This window comes from Lynx canadensis, chromosome B1 (genome assembly GCF_007474595.2).
Source record: "Lynx canadensis isolate LIC74 chromosome B1, mLynCan4.pri.v2, whole genome shotgun sequence".
In the NCBI taxonomy this organism is placed as follows: Eukaryota; Metazoa; Chordata; class Mammalia; order Carnivora; family Felidae; genus Lynx; species Lynx canadensis.
In genome coordinates this window covers 100,511,588-100,537,772 of record NC_044306.2, presented here as the reverse complement: position 1 = coordinate 100,537,772, position 26,185 = coordinate 100,511,588, and the positions used below count along the sequence as shown (strand labels likewise).

The following is a 26,185-nucleotide window of genomic DNA, read 5'->3' as shown; positions in this document are numbered from 1 at the left end:
GGGGTGGCTCCTATATTCTCACCGACACGTCTGGTCAGCTGCCATATGGCTTCTACTGTTTCTTTCCTCTTTCTTTTGTCCAGATCACTTTTCCCTGGGAGAAGTTGTCACCACCGAAATGTTGCTACTTTTGCCATCTCTACTGGGCATCATTATTTTTTCGAACAAGATCTGCCATCCAATATTTATTTTCTTTTACTGTATATCAGCTTGTCTTTGAATCTTTACATCTTCTCTTTGAGCTTTTATTTCAAAGAGGAAACAGTTCCTCTCATTTCACAGAGAATGTACAGTCAAAAATTTAATCTATTTCATGAAGAATTTCCTCTTGTTTTCTCCTATTTCCTATGTCTCTCATCGTTGTTGTTTTTCTTTGCTTCTTGTTATATATGGTTTTTTTTTTTGACATGTTTGCTTGTAAGTCCCATTATCAATGTTTCTAGTATTCTGACTGTGACATTTAGGGATTTTATTACAGGAACACCTATTGACTGGCAAAGAGCTAGTCCAGTAGAAAGCTTGGATATAGAGCTTTTGTCTCAGAATACTTCCTCATTAACTTTACTTGGCAATGTGGAGTAAAGATTTCTCAATGTAAGCAGATAGATGGATGCATGGCATATAGTAAAGCCAAGAATGCTACAAGTCCTTCTTGGAGAGATTTAGTGTTTACTTCCTTTTAGAAACTTTGGAAATTGTTCTCATGTACAATCACTCCTTTATCCTGCCTCACTAATAGTCTGCTTGTTGCAAAATGCTTCTCTGAATGAATAAATGAACAATGGTCCCTTGAGGATGGCAGTTTGATATATTCTTCACAGATACGGTTCTCTATTGTATTTCTCCTAATCTTTCAGTATTTATCTTGTCATTTTCTAACCTAAAGAGGCACCATGTTTGGACCCCACCCAGTGTGGAAACTTTTAAACCTCATGTATTGCAAATTTAAAACAAAACATAAAAAGAACATGGAGCCACAGCAGCTTAAAGTAAAGGGGAAATGTTATTTGCCAAGATTTTTACCATTTTGACCATCTTCTATGGTTTAGGTTTTTCCATTAGCTACATGAGACGTTGCTAGGTCCTGTGTTCACATAGTCCATCAATAAGCATATTGAGTAACCTGAAACAAAACCTGAAACTTTGAATTCTAATTCAAATAAGAATCGCTAACATGTACAGAGTTTACTGCATGCCAGGCACCCAGCAAGTGCTTTAGGGGAGTTATCTTAATTTAATTCCCACAACAATTTTACAAATGGATATAATATGGAAAACTAAAGTAAATGTCTAAGCCAGTAAGTGGTGAAGAACATGATTCCAGCTCAAGCAGTTTGATTACAGAGAAGTACCACATGGACCATTATAATATGGTACCTTAAGATGTTAAAAATAAGGACATTGGCCTCGTGCTAAGTAACACATTTTCTAACAATACCTTGCATAGACTTGCAAGTTTTCCATACCTATAGTCAACTTTTCCTGGTTTATTTAGAGGCCTTTGTTTATGCTTACATTCCTTTATTAAATCATTTGTAAAGCATTATTTTAGACACACGTCAGCTAGCTTAATACCTATATTCAGGAGTAAATGTAACCATTAGATAATCTTTACCCAGTGCACATATTTTTACATCAAGAAAGTATAGGCAGATAATACCAAAAAAAAAAAAAAAAGTCCTTTCTGTGTCTAACATTTCAGTTTTGCCTCGTTAATGTAGCCAGGGAATCACATACCTGAGTACATTTGGGCTCAGAATACTGTTTTAGTTAAATACCAGCAGTGTCCAACATTCACTTAAGACTAACTATGTGGAAAACGATGTATGAGGTATTATGAGAGAAGGAACTGTACTATGACTTGCCTTGTCATGCTCATATTCAGTCAAGAAAGACAGGCACATAGACAGACACAATACTACCTCATGTGATGTAGCCCTGTGACTCTTAAGTGTACTCCATGCCAGGAAGGTTCAGTCATGAAGGAAAGGATTTGTGCTATCTGGGCGTTGGTTCAGGGAAAGATTTTTAGGGGGGGGGGGGTGAATTTTGAGTTAGGCTAGGAGGAAGAATAGGAGTTTTAAAGGCACAGGGGTGCCTGGGTGGCTCAGTCGGTTAAGCATCTGACTTGGGCTCAGGTCATGATCTTGTGGTTCATGAGTTCAAGACCCACATCAGCTCTGTGCTGATGTTTTGGAGCCTGGAGCTTGCTTTGGATTCTGTGTCTCCCTTTCTCTCTGCCCCTCCCCTGATAGCGCATTCTCTCTCTCTCTCTCTCTTTTTCCCTCTCTCTCTCTCTCTCTCACACACACACACACACACACACACACAAATAAATAAAAACATTTAAAAAAAACACAAAAGGAAAGTATTCTGAGTCCCCTTATGAAACACGTTATTATATGAATTAGAATCACCTATTAGAAAATATGCCTTTAAACATAGCTATGTTGAGAAAAAGTTAGGTAAAACACAATTAAAAATTGATTTATTAATTTTATAAAACCTCTGTATTATTGTACCTGGTTGAACATTACTAGGTTTTCTTTTATTTTGATAAAACAATTGTTAAGTAGGAACCAATGTATAACTGTTCAGAGCACTATTCTAGAATCAGAGGGAGATGGCTTTACTTAAATCTTGGCTCTGTTACTTAAGTAGTAGTTGGGTGAGGCTATATAAATTGATTAATTTCTTTGAGTCTCTGTTTCTTCCATCATAAAAATTGGAGAATAATACTTGTCCTAGTGCATTGCTTTGTACATGCTTTGACATGATTTTGGTTCTCAAAATATATAAATTAATTATATTATTAATTGTTGATATATTAATTGGGTTATAGTTATATATAGTTATATTATATATTATATATAATATGTGAATATATATTTAATTAGCTTACTAACTACCTAGCAGATTTTTAGAATCCTCAAAATAGGGAAATATCTCACATCTTTCTAACCTCACTATACATAACAAAATTGTCAAAAAGTATTTGGTGTAAGAATAAACGAGTGCATAAATGAATAGAAGGCATGAAGGAGGGAGTGAATTTGGCAGTGCTTGAATTCTTCCAGTTATCTCCTTCAAAAAAGGAAAGCTGCCCTTCGAGTATTTCTGTATAGTAAAATCAAAAATTTATTTTGGGGGCATTACATTTTTCTGTGCTGTAGCGGTGTGATATTATTCTGATACTATGAAAACATTTGGCCAAATGATCAGAACTACACAGATCCTGCCCTGCCCTGTCTGTTCTCTTTTGGATCTCCCTGAAATTTTACTATACTTGACTTGAATATACATAGAAATTAGAAGAATATTTTTCTTTAAAACTTTATATGGATTTAAAATGAGAAGGCAGTGAATGAAAATGAAAGGTGACATTTTGGGACAAAATTAGGCAACATTCTAAAGTGGCATATATTGGGGTGCCTGGGTGGCTCAGTCGAGCATCTGGCTCTTGATTTTGGCTCAGAGCATAATCCCAGGGTTGTGGGATCGAGCCCTGCATTAGGGTCATGTTGAGCACAGAGCCTGCTTGAGATTCTCTCTCTCTCTTTCTTCTTCTGCTCCTCTCCCCCACTAGCAGTGTTCTTTCTGTAAAATAAAAAAAAATAAAAATATATAAATAAATAAAGTGGCATATATATAAAAAAAAAAACATAATCTGTATTAGGACATTGAATCTGACAAAAGTCCCCCCACACACACACTCAAGGAAAAAGTGGAAAATTGCTTGTAGGGAACATAGCTGATACCTGGAAAGGCTCTTCTATAAATAGTCCTAAAACATAATTTTACAGTGTTTCCCAAGAAGCATTGAAATATTTGGATTAAGGTGTATAACTTTAGTGGAGAGCTTACGTTTATATTGTGTGTTTTGCTGTTATATATTATCTCTTTTTTAACCTTAGTGGTTCCCCCAACTCCAGGCACAAGCACGCGTGCGTGTGCGCCCGCGTGCGCACGCACACACACACGCACACGCACGCGCACACACACACACATATCCCTTTCTCATTCCTATTGAAAGGAATGTAAGATAAGACTGATTCTATAAGCACCAGCGAGGAAGATAATGGGGAGAATATTGGCAGGAATGATAGGGCATAAGATTGATACTGAATATAAAGCTGCTTTCAAGAGGAAGATTAGAGCAGCTGTGGATTCCTTTAAGAAGAAAGTAACTAAAAGAATTAAAGATGTAAGAAAGTTAACGAAGTTAAAAGAGTGCAGAAATTGGTTAAAGAGACTATTCACAGAGGGGGTACTGAGTTTAGAATTGAAGGAAATAAGTGCAGATTTAGGTGACTGTGGAAAAGTATTATGTTATAATGGGGGTAAATGTGGAGCCCTGGAAGAAAGGGCCAAGACTTGGAATTTATCTATAAATCAGGCCCGAAAACAAACTTGCCAAAATGAGAGCAGAAAAACAGACCATTAGCATTAAGCTTTGCCTGTGGAATTCAGTGAGTAAACCAGGCCTATAAAATTAACTTATTTGTATGAAGCATACACTGTAAAATTAAAAGTGCTTTAGCTGAATATACTTTGCCACCTAAAGAGTACATGATATGCTGATGACACTTCCAAACCTGGATAACGTGTAAGAGTATGTGACTGTGCTGCCTTTGAAGCAATAGTGAATGAGTTCTTACCAAGGGTCAGTATCCTTCTACATGCTTTATATGTATTCTTGCATTTTCTCCCGGTTACAAACCCATGTCTCAGGCGCTATTATTTCCCCATTTTGCAGATAAAAATGGAATAACCAAGTTAAACATCCTAGCTATTTAGCTAAAGAGCTGATCTGATTCCAGGCTTCAGTTACCACCAGCACAATGACTTTAAAGGGCTACCTCTCGAAGACAGCACAGCTCTCCTTTCATTTTTGTGGAATAAGAGACTGATCTTTGTACATTAATAAGGGTATCTACTTGTGCATGTGCGCAAATGAATGTGAACTCAAGACTTTTCTCTATTTTTTTTTAATCTAAAAGGAAGGCCATGACCCAATTACCCAGTGCCCAAAGCCAGAGAAGTAGCAGTCTTTGTAGATACCCTCCCTCTCAAATTTTTACATTCGATACATTACCAAATCTGATCAACATCACTTTAGATCTGAATCCACCCACTTCTGTTTCCACAGCCTCAAGAGACTTTTTTCTCACTAAGACTTCTGCAATAGCTTTTCTGTTTGTCTTTATTTTTTTTTTCACCTAATTCTTTCTCACTCAGCCCAATATATTCTCCACTTTGCACACAAAAATCTTTTCAAAATGTTGATTTGATCATATATCTCTCCATGTAAAAATCTTTAAATAACTTCCCATTACTTGTGATATCAGAACCAAATTCCCTAACGTTGGTTAGGTTAAGCAATCTTAGCAAAGATCCCTCCAACTTTCAATGACTTAAAGCTGAAGTTTGTCCTTCTTCAATGTGACAATTGAGGATAGGGGCTCCGGGTTGGTAAAGGATCTTCCGCAAGCAATCATTTAGGGTCCTAGACCAAGAGTAGTACAACGGCCTCTATCACAGAGCTTCCAAAGTCACCCTGCTGTTACCATTGGAGCCCAGAGGATGGGAGGTGAGCATGTGGAGGAAGTGCACCCATTGACTTAAAATCCTGTCTGAGATATAGGGACATCACTTCTACTTGCATGCCATCAGAGAGAGATGTATCTTGTGGCTACAGTTAATGGAAAGGATAATGACAAGTGCAGTTTCTGGTTGGGCAGCTCCATGCTCTTAGTCTGGGAAGGAGAACAGATTGCGGTACCCTCTGGCCCACCTTTCCCCCAGTTTCATTCTCTACCATCATCCACGTTGCACTCTCTACTCCAGACACAACTTCATATTTGCACATGAGCACATTATCTGTCCCTAATTTTCTCCTGCTCATCCTGCAGGTGTCAGTCAGGTCATATATTACTTTCTCAGAGAAATCATTTCTCAACTGGAGATTAGGTTACGTTCCCCCCATACATCACATGACTCATGATCCTTCCTCTACCAGCACTTATCACCATCTTAAGTTTTTTTCATCTTATATGTGGTTGCTTATTTAATGTATTTATATGGCACATGGATAGTAAGAGTATGGTAAGAAACAGAAAAATGTGGTCCTTGATCTGAAAGGTTTTATTTTGTAGTTTGGGAAAAACACAAAAAGTCTTTGAATATAAGACACTTGAAGAAAAAAAAAATGTTGCAGACTAGCATACGATTAAATGCTGAATGAGAATTATTGACAAAGTGTTATATAATCTCAGGTCAGCTGAGTGAGGGCTGCTGTATGGGTGGAAAATTTCCTGGAGGAAGTAAGGAATGGAGCTAGACCTTCACCTGTCATGCAAGAACAGTGCCCAGACATTTTGAATAAATGCGAGTCTTTGAAGATACTAGTTGGAGATACTCTGTGGAGCCTGAGCTAGTCTGCTATTTTCCAGTAAGGTCTTAGGGGTCAGTAGAGTCCTTAGGGAACATCCTTTACCCTCCTGTGACCTCTGCTAGGAAGCAGCTCAAAGTTTGGACTAGAGACAGGAAACACCAATTGTTCTGGCCTGTGCCCAAGTAATTGGATGCAGGATGGTTGGCATTCTGTGCTGTGTAGCTCAGAGGCCCACCCTCTTGGCCTTCGTGAGATATAAAATCTCCACAGTTTAGTGGATTTGTTATAACTTGGCCAAAGTCTGCAGCTCAAAGGAGCTTACATCAACATAAAAATGTCTGAAGTTTTTCAGACTCTGGAGGAAGATTTGTGGCAAGTAAAATTGCTGGAGAGTGAGAAAAAATGCAACACACAGATGGTGAAAACACAGATGTGCTCATATGAGTAAGTATACACCCAAAGAATAAAAAAATAAATAAATAAAGCTCTCACTCCATCAAACCAAGATTTAGAAAATAGATCACTAATTTTCCTTTCTCATAAAGGCTAATTGTGATGGAACTTGGTTGCTCACAATAGACCTATCCCCATGACTCCCCTCCATCTCTCCTGGCAGAACCCAACTCCCAGTTTAGAGGCTGAAAAATGTCAGGCACAGACCCCGGGGAAAGCTTACAGGAATGATATGCCATGTGACCAATGCTGACCACACAATTAGCCTTTATGAGAAAGGAAAATTAGTTATCTATTTTCTAAATCTTGGCTTGATGGAGTGAGATCTTTATTTCTTAGTAACAAAAACAGAGACCCTGGAAGGGATCATCTCTTTGTCCTTCACTAGAGAGGTCATGTGCCTCATGGAACTATCAACGCTATATTGAAATCATGATGGGGGATGATGCAAACATGCTGACAATGGCAGGGAATTCAGATGAAAAAATGATAATGGCATCAGTGTGCCAGACCTACATCACTATGCTGGCCAGCCCTATCTGGAACTCTGTTAATGTGAGCTCACAAATGCTTATTATGATACGTATCATTTTCACTTGGGGGTCCTCGTACCGGTAGCCCAAAGCATCATATTTGGTTATCTAGTGCATAAAATTTAGTTAGATAAAGATAAAAGGTAGCATAATAACAAAAGTAAAGCTTATAAACTTGATTTACAGAAACATCTATTTCACATTGTGTTTGCTTGTACACTAAGTTAAATCTATCCAATATCCAACCATCAGAGGCTGACAGATTGCAATTATGGTTTTCTTCAACAATCTGAGCAACTGAAGTAAATATTCAAAAACTGTGTTGAATTTCAGTTTGCAGCATTTCAAGATTGATTGACCAGTTTTCCTTATGAAATGCATTAAAATATCCTTTTCAGTTTTCTAGACATTTAGTTGATATGTCATATGCACTCTTCACATTGAATGTAGAAATTTGGCCTCCGTAGAGCTGGCAAGAAAGTGTTCCACCTACAAAATCTATCAGTAATGCTGCAGTGACCCAAGTAGTCATCTGCCATCTTTATTAAAAAATTATCATTCATATTCTTTATGCAATTTGAAAAGGAATCAAAATTACAAATGCCAAATCAGGTACAGGGTCTTGTAAGGGCCAAAGTGAGGCAAACTAAAGTTTCAGCTGTTAATATTAACTTCAGGGTATGTCTAACTCGGATAAGTTTTGAATGAAAAAAAAAATCAAAACTGTCAATCTAGTTCTTTAGATATTGATATCAAAATTCACATATTAGATTCCAGTCCCCCCCAAACAGAATAAACATCATTAACCTCAAAACCTGATCTGCAGGAAAAGGCTATTAGGTGAAACAGACTCAAGGCAATCTTTCTTCTTTTTCTAAAACTCTGTGCCCCATAATTTTTCTTTCTACAATGTCTTCTGTCTGAAGTAGACTCATAAAATCTGCTCCCAACAGAGGAGAAAAATGAGGACATAATGGTATGATCTGTGCTTCCTGCCAAGGTCGCCACTTCTGCGATGGAGGCGCTTTGTACCCTGTTGGTTATTGGATTACAGCCTCTGTTCCTGTCCGCATCCACCAGGGAACCCAGTGCCCTGCCTTTATTTCGTGACCTTTCTGTTTACACTATTTCCCCCTCCGTGCTATGTTTTCCTCTGAGCTATCAAATACTTCTAATTCCTATCCGCAGCCTCTGTGCTTCCTGCCAACTCCCAGAGGTAGCCAGGACACTCCTCACTTCTTTGGCTCTGAACGCCGTACTTCCTGCTCAGCATTTAACTGTTTATATGTGTGCATAGGGAGAGAGATAGAGATCTCTATATCTCTATATCTTTCTCTCTGTATATTATATGCAATTTCTGTGTAACTACATAGGCTGTCTCTTCTAACATTGAGAAGCTTTGAAACCATGAAACGATTATCCTTTCTCTTAATTACAGAAGCCACCTCATTCTTCTCTCTCTCTCTCTCTCTTTTTTTTTTTTTTTAATGCAACATCTTTTAATTCATCTAGAGCTAGCCTTGGTATCTGTATTCCTCCAACATGATTCATTTCAGAGTGGAAAGTTTTCAGGAAGCCCAGGTTTTACCTTCATATAGATTTAAACCTTACATTTTATTCATTTGGAATGGACTTTTACAAAATGAGGAGTTACTAATCTATTAGGCTGAAAGTGGTTCAAACAACTATGTTTTTTTCTGTTTGGTCCCCTAGAATCCCATGTATTTGTCACACTGTGTGTGAATTGCCGTTTTCTCACCTGTCATCCCACTAGAGTAGGTTCTTAGGACAGGACCAGGATCTGTGTACCTTACTTAGTACATGCTTAGTGCCTGGCCCAGGGGCTATAACATAGTCAATTCTTGATAATTCCTTGTGTTAGGAATAAAAAAAATTACCTAGTTAAAATTTTTTTCTTAATTTTTAGAGCAATTCATATTATAGAGAAACTCTAAAAATATAGAAAATTTAAATCTGTATAATCAAAACTGTTATTTCTTCCATATATGATATCTGAAGCCATAAATATATTTTTAAACATGAGTTTAAATATTTTCTTTCATTTACTATCTAAAATGTGGGAAATGGCGATGGCTCACTTTTACTAAGTTTTATTATCTTGGCTACTTTGTAAGTAAAATGCCAATTTATTTATTATGTCAGAGAGGTGGCAATTAATTTATGATTTAAATTTTCTTCTTTACATTTCTTTCTACACTTCCCCAATGCCTCTGCTCTTTCCTTTTTCTCCCTTTAATTTTTATTACTAATATCACAGCATTGAAATAAAAGATAGGCATTTCTTCTTTCCAGCAAGTATCACTTGATGCATATTTAATTATTAAATTCAGTTCTAAGTAAAAAAGAGAATAGAGGCAAATAATGAATCTTTACTGTTTTTACATACACATCCATCATGAGTGTCATTAAGGTAACTGATAAGCAGAGTAAGATAGTACGTTCCACACATGCCTTCTAAGACAGAGAGGAAGTGGGAAGTTTAAACACACTTGGCTTCAAATCCAGCTCTGACATTTTTTAGCTGGATGATGTGATGTTCAGCAGTTACTGCTTTGAACTTTAGTTTCCCCATTAGGAAAACGGACTATGTGAAGACCTCAGTTGGTGGCTGAGAGGGCTAATGGTATTAAAATATATAAAGTGCCTAAGACATAGTCGATGGTATTTTGTTATTAATTCCCTACTCTTCATTGCATGGAGTTTCGTTGTTTCTTTTTAAGTCAGACAGACAACTGACTGTAAATACTAGAACTTGATTTTAACATCAAAAAGGAAGCTATATTTAAATAATCTGTTTCAAATGGTTTGTTTGCCTATGACTAACATAGGATACTAAGACTGTTCACAACTTCGTGTTTTTGTGGAAAAGTTTGGTATTTTACAGATAAAAAGTGAAACATACATGTTCTTTTGTGCATTAAGGTATTATTTCTATTTACAAAGGAAGTTGTAAAACTGAGGAAAAGACTTAGGGAAAGCCAAAGGGAGAAATGCACTTCTACTCGCATTGGGTAGATGGTACGGGAATAGCCAAATCTAAGCGTAATCAGAACAGGCAGCGTCCGATACAGTATCTTTGAAGTTCTAGACAACTCGGATATTTTAGGAGAATTTTTGCTCACACTATTGTTTTAAATTTGAGCACGGATAATTGCGTTTTTACTTATGATATTTCAGTTCCATGAGTGTGGCAGGAACTATGGCCTGACTGTTCCAAAGCCATTTGAAACCTCTTTCTTACGTTCTGTTACTATGGAAGCTCCAAAGCTAGAGTTCAAATAGTCCTGTTCCCACACTCACTTCCAGTTAGGAATGACTGTGTGAACCAGTTCTACACAAAAAGATGAGTTTGAGGGGCGCCTGGGTGGCTCAGCCGGTTAAACATCTGACTTAGGCTTAGTTCATGATCTCACAGTTCCCAAGTTTAAGCCTCGCATTGGGCTCTGTGCTGACAGCTCAGAGCCTGGAGCCTGCTTCAGATTCTGTGTCTCCCTCTCTCTCTTTCCCTCCCCCATTCTCTCTCTCTCTCTTCAAAAAATAAATAAATATTAAAAAAAAAAATTAAGTTAAAAAAAAAAAAAGGTTAGTTTGAAGTCACTGTGCTTACCTGCCAAGAAACTTTTAAAAAGGGACATTTATAAACTGAGCTATCGTTTGGCTTTTCCTTACCCGTATTTCTTCCTGCTTCCACCTGGAAAGCAGATGCGAGCTTGCTGAGGCAGCTGTCACAACTTAGAGACAACATCTGTAAGCACCTACCTGTACATGCTGAGAATAACTGAAGGAAAAAAAAGGTGAAAGTTCCTTGGAGCACTGAACTACTAAGCCCTGACTTCGGGCTGTCTGAAATAAGTAACCCTTATTTGTCTAAGTCCCTGAATAGACTTTTGGTTGCTTAAATCTGAATTCATTCCTAAATAATACAAGCTTCTACTTGAACACAGAAGACAAAAAGTGATTTAAAGACTATTTTTCTCAGTTTTCTCAAGGAAGGTGCATAACTAGCACATTCTAGAGACATTGAAGTGAATACATAATGGATAATTAGGTCATTAGGACATAAATGGATGATTAAGGCATTAGGACAGACTTCTCCTCCAGATCTAGTTGAGAAAGACTGCACAGAACACTTCTTACATGAGATATCATCTGCAGACCAACAGCATAAGCATCATCTGATAACTTATTTGAAATATAGGGTCTCAGAATTCTTCCTCTCCACCAATTCGGAATCTCCATTTTAATCATGATCCCCATGTAACTCATATGTATGTTCAAGTTTTAAAACTGTTGTATAAATTGTGACCTCTTTGGAATGAAAAGACCACTCTTTAAAAAAAAATTATTTTTATCTTTTATATCTCTAATTCCTAGTATAGTATCTAAATAGAATATAATAAGGTCAGCCAAATATTTGATGAATGACACATAATACTGGCTCAGTGTCAATCGTTAAATTTTATTATAGATTTGGTTATCAGAAATCTAACCATTTTTTGCAAAGCAGAACTTATGGCTATGAGGAAATGAGTAATGGGACAAACATGATGTAAAACAGGAAAACTGGTTGAAAATTTACAAAGCTTAAGATGAAAAAAAAAAAACAATAGGCTCTAGTTTTGCACTGAAATTAAAAGTTTTAAAGAATATAGGCACCTCTAAGAGAAAAAGTTAAAGGTAGAATATTGAGGAGCAAGCCATGGAGAGATGTCCTTGCCAACATTCATTATTTTTCCTTGAACCATCTTGATTTAGCTAATCTAGTCAGTGGTTCTCCTATTTGGAAGGATGATGAATCACTTCACTCTGAGGAAAGCTAGGAATTCTGTCCCAGGAAAATACATTTATGCGCACACACAGACACACACACACAAACACGCTTCATACAGTTTTAAGAAGTGCACAGAATATTCTGAAGTCTATCCATCAAAGGTACAGTGGACTTTAGATACACAGCCCTTCATGGAGTTTGAATTTTCTACATAACCAATTAGGTAGAATGATCTATTAAATCTAGAAAAGGCTTAGAAAAATAGCTTGAGACTACCTCCTCACATATCCTAAATTTTAAATTAGTTCTCAGTTTAACTTTTGACTAAATGGAAGCATGATCCTTCTACTAGATTCTGCCAGCTTTTTTCTGCAGGCCTATTGTCACTAAATGAATAAGCCAAGATTGTGTAATAAATGCTTGTAGATAACACTTACTTGTTGGACCAAGGAACACTTAGACTCTGGCACAAATGAAGTGTAATCATCTTAAAAACTTATACAAGGATATGTTAGGGACTTACTTTTATTATTATAAGGATTTTAATGTTTGTGAGTATTATGGGTTGAATTGTGTCCCTCTCAAAATATATTAAAGTCACAAACCCTAGTTAGTACCCAGAAGGTGACCTTATCTGGAAATAGAAATAGGGTTGATGTAGATGTAGGTGCACTTGAGTGGAGTGGACCCTTAATCTTGTATGACTGGTGTCCTTATAAGAATTACAGAAGCTATAAGAGGGGAGAACATAACATGACTACAGGGCCGGAGATTTCAATCAGCTGCAAATAGCTGCAAGCTAAGGAATGCCTGGGGCTACCAGAATTTGGAAGATAAGGAAGGATCCTCTTCCCGAGGTTTAGGAGGGAGCTTGGCCCTGGTAATACCTTAGTTTCTGACTTTCAGCCTCCAGAACTAGGAGAGAGTAAATTTGTTGTTTCAAGCCATTCAAGTTTTGAAAATTTCTTATAGAAGCGCTAGGATACTATTAGAGTGGGAAAACCAAATGCTAAGTTATAAAAATCTATTTCAAAATGTCTGTCATGGTTATTAAGGAAAGAATGTATGCAGCAAGTATCCATTGATCTTCACTATGTGTAAGACACTTTGCCATTTAGGATATCAAAATAAATAAGCAATAGACTCTATGCTTTTTTTTTTTTAAATCAATCATAAGCATACTGGCTGTTCCTTTAAAAATCCTTGAAAGTATATTTCTTTCTGGAGTTTAAATAAGGTCAAAACTACTCTTTCATATATGCACATGTGAGTGCATACTTACCTTCATTGTAGTAAACTTAGATAAATATAGTCTATTTTTATTTAAAAGTTACTTAGCCAATGTGGGTCTCAGTTATTTCATCAATAGAATGGACATTAAATATTAAATGTCAAAATTTTCTCTGAGTTTTTTTTTTTTTAAGTTTACCTATTTATTTTGAGAGAGAGTAAGAGAATCCCAAGCAGGGATTCAAACACATGAACCACGAGATCATGACCTGAGCCAAAGTCGAAGGCTTAACCCACTGAGCCACCCAGGCACCCCTCTCTGAGTTTTAAATTTCTGTCAGGTTACAGATCATAAATGATTGGTACTTTATTTACTAGGGAATCATCTAAAGTGGATTGTAGTATTTAACCTAAAGAAGAGAAAACTCAGGGGGAAAATAGCTCTTTTTAAATACCTGAAAAGCAATAAATTGCAAGTCATTGCTGTGTGTGGCTTCTTATAATAAATGGGGACCGGTAGAGATGGAGTTGGATTTCAATATATGAAAGAACTTGTTAACAGTTTTAGCTTAAATACTATATTCTGATCCTTAAATTAATAAATTCTTTGCCATAGAATCGTTCACCTTAAAATTATACAGTGCTGTGTGTCAATTATATCTCAATGAAACTGGAAAAAAAAATTAAGACCATATTTAAAAAAAAATAAATCATTTGCCAAGACAGCTTTAGGCCATTTCAAGCATTGCAAATTTGTGGGCGGTTTCCTGGATCATTTTCCCCTGATACCAGAGGATCCAGAAGGGTGTATTTGAAAGATCATTTACTCTGGAGGTGGAATGGAATTCAAACTCTGTGTCTCTCCCTTAGTAACTGTGTAAACTTAGTTTTTGAATCTCATCTTCCCTGCCTATAAAATACAGATTATGAATACCCATACTAATGAAATAATTCTGAATTGCAAGTAAAATAATGCATATAAAGTATCTATCTAGTCACTAGTTAGCATTTAGTCCACACTGGTCTTTCCTTTGCTCTGTAACTCATTTGCTACTGTTTACTATTTTAGGATACAAAATAAACTCTTAAATAAAATGAGACCAACATTAAAAATATGTTTTTACAAATTATTAAAAAAAACAAATCTTATACACACACACATGCACACATACAATGGAATATTACTCAGCCATCAAAAAGAATGAAATTATGCCATTTGCAACAACATGGATGGAGCTAGAGTGTATTATGCTAAGCAAAATAAGCCAGTTACAGGAAGACAGATACCATATGATTTCACTTTTATGTGGAATTTAAGAAATAAAACAGATGAACATATGGGAGGGAAAAAAAAAGGGAGAAAAACCATGAGAAACTCTTAAATATAGAGAACAAACTGAAGGCTGATGGAAGGAGGTGGGTGGGGCATGGGCCAGGTGAGTGATAGGCATTAACGAGGGCACTTGTTATGATGAGCCTTGGGTGTTGTAAGTGATGAATCACTGAATTCTACTCCTAAAACCAATATTGCATTGTATGATAGCCAACTAGAATTGAAATAAAGATTTGAAAAGAAAAAATAAGAAAGACAAGTAATAAAGTATAGTCTGCCACATGTTAATGTATCTAGTTGTAGAAATATAGAAGTTTGCCACCAGTCATTCAAATTTGCCCTACATTTCATCCTTAAAAGGAACTACAGGATTTACCAAAGCATTTATAATGATAAATCCCAACTAATCATTTGGGAGACAGGGAAAAAGAGCAAAGGTGAAAAAATATTGTGAAGTTCTGCTCCCGTGAGGTACTAAGAAGTTCAGAACAACTTAAGAGTAAAAATAGCCTCTGATTATTCTATCTTTCAAGGAAGTTACTTCTTCATGAAAATTATTCAAATATTAAATTTAAATAAACATTGTCTTCCTAGTGAGAATATCTGGAATGGTATATTGAACCTCTTCAGGTTAACTACTATATGGTATAATTCCATAGCTATTTCATTTTCAGCTATCATGTTCCTGACACGGGTGTTTCTTTAAAATATTTTGCATTTCTTTGTTAGAGTTAGAATGCTTGTCTACACATTCCTGAAAGCAAAGTGAAAAAAAATAAATGAAATTCCAATGAGGCTTCTTTGCAATATTTGCATATTTTCCCATCACTTTCCCTATGTAAAATAATGCCAATAGTAAAATCGTTTAAAAATCATTTTGACTCTTCTGAGAGTTTGTTTTATTTTGGTATAGTTACTAGACCCTTCTAATTAAACATATTTTCAGTATTGATTTAAGAAGCTTTAATTTTCCTGTTACTATAACATTGACTTGAAAATAAGTTATTCCATAGTGAGTTTGTGAAAAGTGAAAGGAACATTGATTCAAAATCTTAAGATATGTGTTGAAACTTTAGCTCTCTAATGTACTAGTAGTGTGACTCCAGACAAATTACATTAATTCTCTGAACTTTTGTTTTCTTTTTTATTAAAAGGAAATTATATGTACTTTCTGCAAATCTGAGAGTGGCGAAATTCAAATTAAGCAAAAGACATTATTATTTACTGTGTTATTATATCTTGATTACCAACTACCATATTTGTATTTTTCTCCTATGCCTGTCTTTTCCATTTCTTACCTAGCACCTCTTACAGTATTAGACTTGGTCTATTTTATATTTGGCTCGTTGCCATTTTGATAGCCTAAAGAAAATAAAGACCCCTTTTCCCCAAAAGAGAGCATCTACTTCATATTCAACAAATGCATTCATGCAACAAATAGCCATTAACTCCTAACTATGTTGCAAGAACTTTTCTACACCTTGGGTCCACAACAGTAGAAAATACAGACCAAATTTTTGCGCTAATTTACCTTATGTTCTACTGGAAGAGATATAAAATAAACAATACAAATAAGTAAAACATTGTATGTGAGATGATGATAAAAGTTAAGGTGTAAAAGTAGAGCCTGAGTCTGTGCTTATGGATCTTATGCAGTCTTACATAAGATGACCAGGAAGGTCTCTCCAGCAAGGTCATAGTTGAGTAAAGATCTGACTGATGTGTAGACAACCTGCACAGTTACCTGGAGCAGCAGGGTTACAGGCAGAAGGAACGGTGAGTACAGAAGCTCCAGACAGGAATAAATTTTCACATTAGAAGAAGAGAGGTGGCAAGTGTAGCTGAATAGAGCGAGTGAGAGAACAACAGGAGATGAGTTTGGAGAGGCAAATGGGGGAGGCAGATGATCCATCGGATGTGAGCCATCATAAGAATTTTGACTTCCTTGTGAGATGTGAGGTCATTGCGTGCTTTGGTGTAAAGGAAAAATATGATCTGACCTTTGTTTTAACATAATCCCATTTGGCCATTGTGTTGGGAACAGATTAAAGAAGATCAAGGTGAGACAAAGATAAAGGGTAGGAGCCCATTCCAATAATTATTGGCTTGGATGAAGTATAAGATATGGAAGTAGTAAATTGGTCAGATTCTGAATATGTTTTCAAGGTTTGCTGATAGACTAGGCATGCAGTGCAATATAGAGAATCAAGAATAGATTTAAGAATCCTGACCTGAACAATCACAAGAATGGGGTTGCCATATTCTAAGAGATAACATGGGAGAAGACTGTTTTACAGAAAGATCAGTCTTTGTTTTGGAATTAAAACTGATTATTAGACATCAATATCCACTCACCTCCTCCTGAGTTTTCATTATGAACCTAGAAATAAACATTCTGGTGAATTCTAATGAGAAGCCTTGGGTCAACCAGTAGGAGAATTCTCAAAGCAATCCCAAATATTTTGCTGTAAGCCCAGGCTTTCACCTTTCACCATATGAATAATAATGTCAAAAATGATAGTTATTCCCTTCTCAAGCCTTCAACATACATTCTCTGACAACAGGAAGGATATTGCCAAAACCAACTATTCACATCCTTTGAGCCCAATACTTAATACCTCTAAGTCACTGATTTGAGGTAATCTTAGAAAAGTCACAAGATTCTCTGATCTCCTACTGTAAAGTAGAAACAATAACACTTACTGTGATCACCTGCCTTTCTTACAGAAATATTGCAAGGACAAACTCAGGTAAAGTATGCAATATAATATATGTGCAAAGTAACTATGCCTCTGTTTAATAACAAAGCCATAAAATAAGAAACCATCTTGTTGCAAGTGGATTCTTTTCAACTATAGATGATAGAATTGGAAGAATGTAAGGTGTTTTGTAACATCAGACAATGAACAACTCCAAATAAGTTATTTTTACATAGTAAAGCCAAAGACAACTAGTAACCTTTTCCCACTGCATAGAAAACATTAATAAGATGAACATCGCTGGACAGCAGAACAATATGGTATTCAAGGATGTCTGCAGTGCATACATCTAGGCAAGTAGCAAATGGAAATCAAACAGCAAGAGCAAGAAAAACGTTTGCATGATATCTGTCCACCTGAACTTGGAGGACATGTGAAGGGGTTGAACTAACTGCAAGAGATATCAACCACAAAACAAGGAATAATATAGTCTCCTGTGGAGACTCCTCCTCCTCCCATTGTGTATCAGGGATATGTGAAAGTGTAGATTCATTGGACACATAGAAACTTACGGAAGTGGTGGGAGAGACACAAGGTTGAGGTGAGGAAGGAAGAGCTTTTGGCCTTGGGGACTTATCCACAAGGGACTCATGTATTATATCAGCTTCCAAATAAAAAGGAATTTGTGGTAAATGTTAGACACATAGGCAGAGGTATGTGTGGGTCATGTGTGTGTGTGTATATGCATATACTGTATAGCACTGGTTCTTAGCCCCATCTAATATTGCTAGACACATCATTCCTACAAGTGCCAGGTATTCAACATGTCCCCAGAAATGTTTACTGGAATATAAATACATCATTCAGCTGATTCATAGCACCAGACATTCTTCCCTGCTCTCCAGATATGGCCGTGTCACACTGTATCTTCTGGGAGCTGCTTCCACCTGTGCTGGTGTCCCCAGTAATCGTGCCTTGTGTTTCTACCTCTGTCATGCAGAATAGCCCCTCTTTGTGGATATTACCATGTCCACAGTTTAGCCTCCCCAACCTGCCACTGCCGTTCCTGTTGGGAGGGCTTGAAATAAGCAAGGTAGCAATTTTTCCACTGCATCTAAAGTGTTGTTTTCAAGATGGCAAGACAAGACTTTTCCAGAATCTCCATGTGATGAAATTGTATCACATTCTATGTAAAATTTGCAGAGATGCCTCTAGGTCTGTCTTCTCATTCAAAGAACAAAATACTACAATTCACAAAACAGCGTTTGATGCAGTTCGCTTCAACTTCAATGATTTGTGCATGTCATAAAGTAAATCAAGGAAGAGATAGCAAATAAATTAATCAAGCTCAAACTGGATGTTGAATTTTTTTTTTAATGCTAGGAATTACCAAGCAATATAATATTACTATCTCCCATATTTATTTCTAACATCATAAAACATGAAAATAAAGTTTATAGTCAAGTCACAAGCTTTTAAAAAATTCAGACTACATTTCAGAGTGCCACTGTGAGCGGGCTGCACCAGCTGTTTTACAGCTGCAATGAATTTGACATGCTCTGGAATCACCATGGAATGCTCCAAATCCTTTGGAGATAACCGAGTAAAGCCGAAGGAATAAAAATTGTAGTCTGCCGTGGTGGACAAAATAAAGGAAGACATATTTTAGAGAGTATGTGTGTATAATTATTTTAGAGAATTCCAAATATGAGTAGCCATAGTATCTAGAAGATATAATTTCATGCATATGTATATATATCATACATGCTAATGATACCATTTTACAATGACTTATTACAACATTTTTCAAGTAGAGAAAAATTGAAATAATTTTACAGTGAGTACCTGTATATTTATCACCTACTACTGACATCTTACTATACTTGCTTTATCACATCTTTCTATCAGTGCATCAATTTATCTTATTTTCTACATACTTTTGATACTTTTACACAATATGGAAGCATATGATTTTAGAGTCCAGTGTATATCCCAGAATATAACTGTTAGTTCCCAATCTGAGTTACGGATATTTAATACTGGAAGAGACCTTTAAAACCCCTTTATTGTAAGCACCTTATTTTTCAGCTATAGAAATTCAGGCATACTGATTTGAAAGAGTTTGAGTAAGAACATCCATCTAATCACCTAATTAGTAACTAAACCAAGCTAGAATCCTTACTTTGTATTTTACATAAGCATGTACTTGGATAGTAAGAGAAAGCTGTTAAGTGTTAGTAAGATGAGGAGGATCATTGAAGCGTGCTCTTTGTTAGAAAATTGAAGCGATTTTAAATTAATAGACCAATGCCCAGTTGAATTAGCAGGGAGATTTCAGGAGGAAGTAGAGTTAAGAGCTGAACATCTATGAAAATCCTCCCATTGTGTAAAAAAAAAAAAAAAAAAAAAAAAAAAAAAACCCTGCTAAAACAGCTGTATTCTAGCATCAATCTTATGTGTGTGCCCAGTTCTCAAAGTGATGGAATGTCATGGGGATGAAGGATTAAAGGCTAACTGAGTGTTGGAAGCACAGAATTTGAGTGGGAGACAGGATCTGCTGCTTCAGTCCAGTTTGGCAAACTCACAGACTGTCACAACAGGAACAGTTTAGAGAGCAAGGAGGAACATGAACTGTAGCTTACACACCCTCTTGAATCCATTGCTGGAAGAGTGTTCAAAATTAACTTCCATATTACCCACAATCAATCTGCATTTTGTTCAGGCACATGCTGGCCTGAGTTGCAACTCTGTTTAGAGAATGAACGGGTGGCAGATTAACCTCTTTGTTGCTTTTATGTTTCTGTGTTTTGACATACATTTTTTATTTTTTATTTTTATTTATTTTTAACATTTATTTATTATTGAGAGACAGAGAGACACAGAGCATGAGCAGGGGAGGGATGGAGGGAGGGAGAGACACAGAATCTGAAGTAGGCTCCAGGCTCTGAGTTGTCAGCACAGAGCCTGACGCGGGGCTCGAACTCACAAACTGCAAGATCATGACCTGAGCCGAAGTCGGTCAGTTAACCAACTGAGCCACCCAGGCGCCCCATGAAATAAATTTTTTAAAGGAAATTTGAGATCAGTGGGTGAACAAATGTTAGAAAATTGTTAACATTTAGAAAAGGTAAAATTCTTTGCATTTCAATTCATACTTCAATGTTAGTAGAGCATCAAATGCCTCTCTCTCTTTCTCCCCCCTTCTTCCTTTTTCATCCTTTCAAACGTTTCTTCTCCAGGACTATTTCCTCAGATTTCGGCTAAGTGACTAACACATTTTCCCCAAGACCACAGTTTTAGTGATTTAGAATGCTTAAGAATTTATTGGGAAACACATAAAATTTAGCTTGAGCTCTATCCTAAAAGATACTAGTGTTCTGTACTTTTTAAAGTTTATTTATTTTGAGAGAGAGAGAGAGAAAGAACAAGCAGGAGCAGGGGAAGGGCAGAGAGAGAGGGAGAGAGAGAATCTCAAGCAGGCTCCACACTGTCCACACAGAGTCCTGTGTGGGGCTCAAACCCACAAACTGTGAGATCATGACCTGAGCTGAAACCAAGAGTCAGATGCTTAACTGACTGAGCTACCCAGGTGTCCCTCCAACCTTCTATATTTTTAACAAACTTTCTGGTTAATTCCTTAGGTGATCAACAATTAAAAACTACCAGTATGAAGAATTCTGTATTAGAAGTTAAGAGGTCTGACTTCTAGTTCTGGTGCCATAATAATTATTGATTTATTGAGTGGTCTTATGTAAATCACTTACATCTAGAATTTTTTCCCTGGGAAAATATTCCCTGGGAATATAAAACAAAATTGATGGAACTCTTCTTTAGCACTACAAATAATACAATAATGATCTTGTAGGACACTGGAAACATTTAAATCAAGTCATGTATTTAGAAACCTAATATACTATCTAATGCTTAGCAGTGCTTAATAAATGATAGTTACTATCATAATTATAAGAATTCTTTTTCAAGTATTTACTTAACTTCCAGTTAGTTAATATACAGTATAATATTAGCTTCAGGTATAGAATGTAGTAAGAATTTTTTATATTACTAAGAAACAGGCATTAAACTCATCTGCTATTCAAGACTGGCCACCTAAAGTGCTGAATTGATTAAAATATGTATGAAGAGCAGGGTCATCCTCTCTCTAAATGTTCCATTGATCATAGTTTTAGACACAGTTTTGGGTATCATAAAGGAAGGGCATGTGGTCTACATAAGGAAAAAAAAAAGGTAGCAAAGAAAATGTTTGGGTTATAGGCACAGGAAAAAGACCACAGGAAATGAATACAGTTAGTCTTAAAAAGACAAAGTGAAGAGTATGTCAATCTCTGACTATCAGTTTACTCATCTTGAAAGTTTGACTAATGATTCCTGTTCTCAAGTTCATGAATCAAAAACAATTTCTGCCACATACTAGTTGTATAAATTTGGTCCAACAAATTTACCTCTCTGAACCTAAATACCTTAATCTGTAAAATATAAATAAGGCTGGGAAATAACTCATAGACTGTGAGACTTCTTGGTGTATAGTACATGTTTAGCACTGGGTGAATGTTAGCTAGTGCCATGGACTCCTTCCTCTGTTTGTTCTCTGAGGGCTGCCGTAGCAAAGTACCACCATCTGGGTGACTTAAACCAAGAGGAATTTATTGTCTCAGAGTCCTGGAGACTAGAAGTCTGAAATCAAGGTGTGAAGAAGACCATTGTCCATCTGAAACCTGTAAGGGAATCCTTCCTTGCCTCTTCCTAGCTTCTAGTGGTTTGCCAGCATCTTCATCATTCCTTGGCTTGCAGCTACACACCTCTGTCACATGGCATTGTCCCTGTGTGTCTCTGTCTTCACATGTCCATCTTCTTACAAGAACACCAATCATGCTGGATTCAATGCCCATTCTACTTCAGTATTCCTTACTTCAACTGATTATATCTGCAACAACCCTCATTCCAAATAAGATCATTTTCTTGAACACGTAGGAAGTTAGGGCTTCAGTATATCTTTTTTTTGAGGGGGACACAATTCAACCCATAACAGTACATCGTTGTCTACTTTACCAGGGTCACAATGGGCATTATGTGAGATGACAAAGATGAGAGAACTCCATCTACAAAACATAAATGTTATATATAGTTTTTTCTATAAAAGCCTTCGGATAGATGGGGCACCTGGGTGGCTCAGTCGGTTGAGCATCCGACTTCGGCTCAGGTCATGATCTTGTGGTCGTGAGTTCGAGCCCCGCATCGGGCTCTGTGCTGAGAGCCTGGAGCATGCTTCAGATTCTGTGTCCCCCTCTTTCTCCGCCCCACCCCTGCTTGTGCTCTGTCTCTCTCTTTCAAAAATGAATAAACATAAAAAAAAGTTTAAGTCCTTCAGATAGATAAAGAGGAATTTTTGGACTGAGAAGGAGCACCAAATGTAAACATATTTAAACCTAACCCAAAAGAATTTAAATGACACTAGAAAGACATGACAGCAATAATTTTTTTGAAATGACAGGATGAGCTGTTTAGTGGTTGTCTCTTTTGGAAATACATAATAAGATGATGAAGATGAGTTTGAGAGATAATGTTGGTCTAGAAATATTAATGAGACTGTAATGTTTTAAATTGTAAGGTTTGTATCTTATCCTACTACCTACATGTAACAAATAATAAATAAATATTTTATAGGTATACAGCTTATTCTTGAACCATACGAGTTTGAACTGCATGGGTCCACTTATATGCAATTTTTTTTTATCAGTACAGTACTATAAATGTTATTTTCTCTTTCTTACGGTTTTCTTACTAAATTTCTTTCTTCTAGCTTACTTTACTTTAAGAATACAGAATATAATACGTATAACATACAAAGTATGTTTTAATTGACTCTGTGTTTATCAGTAAGGCTTCCAGTCAATAGTAGGCTATTAGTAGTTAAGTTGGAGAGTCAAAAGTTATACTTGGATTTTTTACTGGATGGGGTGGAGGGAATCAGCAGCCCTAACCCTCTCATTGTTCAAGGATTAACAGTACACCAATTGTTTTCCTTGTTAATGATACTAAAAAAATCCCTTTATGCCATAAAGAGTAACTATTAGTACCCCATCTTTCTCTTTTCTATAAGAATGGGAAAAAGGATATGACATATCTTACCCACAAATCTATGGTTAGCAAATAAAAAGGCTGGCATTCAAGCCCATCATTTTGAAAGAAAATCTTGTCTGTTTTGTTTTTGTTTTTGTTTGCTCATATATGTATATTTTTATTTTTGTTGTTGCTGGTTTGTTCTTTTCATAATACTGGTGTACTAGATGTGAAGTTCCATAATAGCAACAACAGAGGATGTAACCAAGACCTTCACTGTAATTGCCCTTTGAGCAGAACTCCCCATAAGAATATAAGACCACACACACTTTCCTCTCTGAAAACGTTTCCTGTCATTTTTTTGTTCTTTAGTACATTTTCTAAATTATATCCAATTACCTTATAAGAAATAGAAATGATTCTGTGATAACAATTTGTTCCATTGAAATGATTTTATATGACACACACACACACACACACACACACACACACAGGCGCTAACCATTTCATTTTTATGCAGTGACCAATTATCTATGACTTTGGATTTACTTGAATCCAAATGTAAACTCAATGAGATATGAGCTAAAATCAATAAATGTCAAGTGCAGGTAGAAGAAACAACATGTCAACTAAATTCTGCTTGTTTTATTGCTTCCCTAGAAAACACTCAACCAGATTTATGCCATAATTTTACTGTAGTGGGTTGGCTTACAAAAGATCTTTTCTATACCAAAACGCAAAAATTATGTTCGTTTTGGGAAAACATAAAGATCTATCTCCAGAAGCTGTTTCCAGCTGGCTTTCCCTAACCAAATTTCAATGTTTAGACCAAAGATGCATGCTTTATGTGAAGATCCAGCAGAATCCAAACTTTCAAAGTAACATCTGCAGAGAAGTTGCAAGCCAACATAAAAACATGTTCATTGTTATTGAAATTTTGAAGCTTGCATTCTTTTGAATTTTTCTGCTTCAATGGGTATTCTTTATTCATAACCTCTCCGAGGCATTTTCTTTGGAACACAAAAGGATGGCTCCTATTCTGTTGTTTTTTTTTTTTTTTTTTTTTTTTTTTTCATAAATTATTTGTTAGTTGCCAAAGTCTCAAGTTCTAAAATGATACTTTATTTCCCTTTACACCTACTCACCTAAATCTCCAGTTCCAAAAGGAATCAACTGGAAAATTTATACACCACACATTTTCTATGTTCTAAAGAATTAACAAAACACTGAATTTCTTAAGGGCCCTGTGATATATATGACTGTATTTATGTGATTAAGGTAAATATATTTGGCTAAAATGTCAGAGATTAAGGAATGTGACCCAGGGTGTCTTAATTTAGAAGAAACTTCCAGTTCCATAGAACTAGTTGATTGTCCTGTCTTCAGATGAGTTTCACCAAAGTTATTCCATTTGACCCACGTTTATTCATTCAACTGGTGTGGACTTTGTGCTTACTGTATACCAGGAGTTATGGGGAGTGTAAAGGAAATAGAAGTGAAGGTCAATTTAGGAAACTTAAAATCTCTACAATGGATACTTTTTTTTTTCAACAGTTAAAACATGGGAAACATCTTGAAACAAACAAACGAATAAAAAACAATTCATACCCTCACGAATAGCAAACCCCATGATGAAATGCCAAAATACATGGTACAGAAAATAAATATAAAAGGAAGGTTTATGTTCTTTAGTTCTAATCAAAAACTGTAGTGGTTTAAGTCCATTGTTTATGTTCTAAAACAATAAGTAAAACATGGTCTATATAATTCATTAGTTATCTTTACTAAAAAATGCTTCCTTAGCTAAATATTTAATTAGAAACTTCTTTGGGGAAAATTTTTCAGTGTTGAGTAATTAGACAAAAGACATTTTATCCGACCATTGAGAAACAAAAAGGACTTTTTTCTCTACTTCATAAATGTGTGCAATTTACAAGAGTGAAGGGGGAGAACATAGGCGGGATTAAATTAACTCATCTTGAATCTGTGATATTTATAGTTTTAAGACTTTCGCCAGGTTTTCATTTTCACAAGAGGACAAGTCTGAAATATAAATCATCTGTTTTTCCTAACCACATCTTAGCATGCCCATAATTTAGTCTCCTGATTTTTGATATTAGGGAATGGCTGAGAGATTGATCTGAGAGGTAGTAGGTAAGCAAATTGGTCTCTGGCTGTGTTTCTCAATAAGTCTTACATTTCCTTTTAAAAATATCCGTAAACTTTAAACATCTGTTTAGTTTTGCCACCTCCAATGTTCTGCTTTATTCATTCTCACTCAAGTCCAAAGTCAGTCTCTTTTATTGTGCTTGGCTTTTGTCAGGTAAGAATGACAAGTAAGGGAGGATTATCTCTAGACTTCAAATCTCCTTTGCCATAAATGCACACATGTACACATCCCTCATATACCAAGACATGATTTTAGAAATTAATTTTTCAATTTCTCTTCTATACTACTCCTGAAACTTCCTTAAGGAAAAGAGATGACACATCACTGAAAAATCCAAATTCCTTTACTATTCAATCATTAGATTTGAATTATGCTACTTTAGAACAGAGATCCTGTCCATTTTACTCACTGCTATATCTTCAGTACCTGGGGCAATGACTAGCATTTAATATATGCTCAATACATGTTTGTTGAATGAATACATGCATGCAAGATAAAGTCTT

At 36.1% G+C, this 26,185-nt stretch overlaps 1 long non-coding RNA gene across 1 annotated transcript in view; it reads right to left on the bottom strand.

Moving 5' to 3' along the window:
- Positions 1–3,559: 3,559 nt before the first annotated feature.
- Positions 3,560–26,185, bottom strand: part of LOC115512266 — a 35,364-nt gene continuing 12,738 nt past the window's right edge. Inside the window, exon 3 of the long non-coding RNA XR_004343527.1 lies at positions 3,560–3,597. This is a non-coding gene — a long non-coding RNA (uncharacterized LOC115512266). The remainder of the gene's footprint in view (positions 3,598–26,185) is intronic.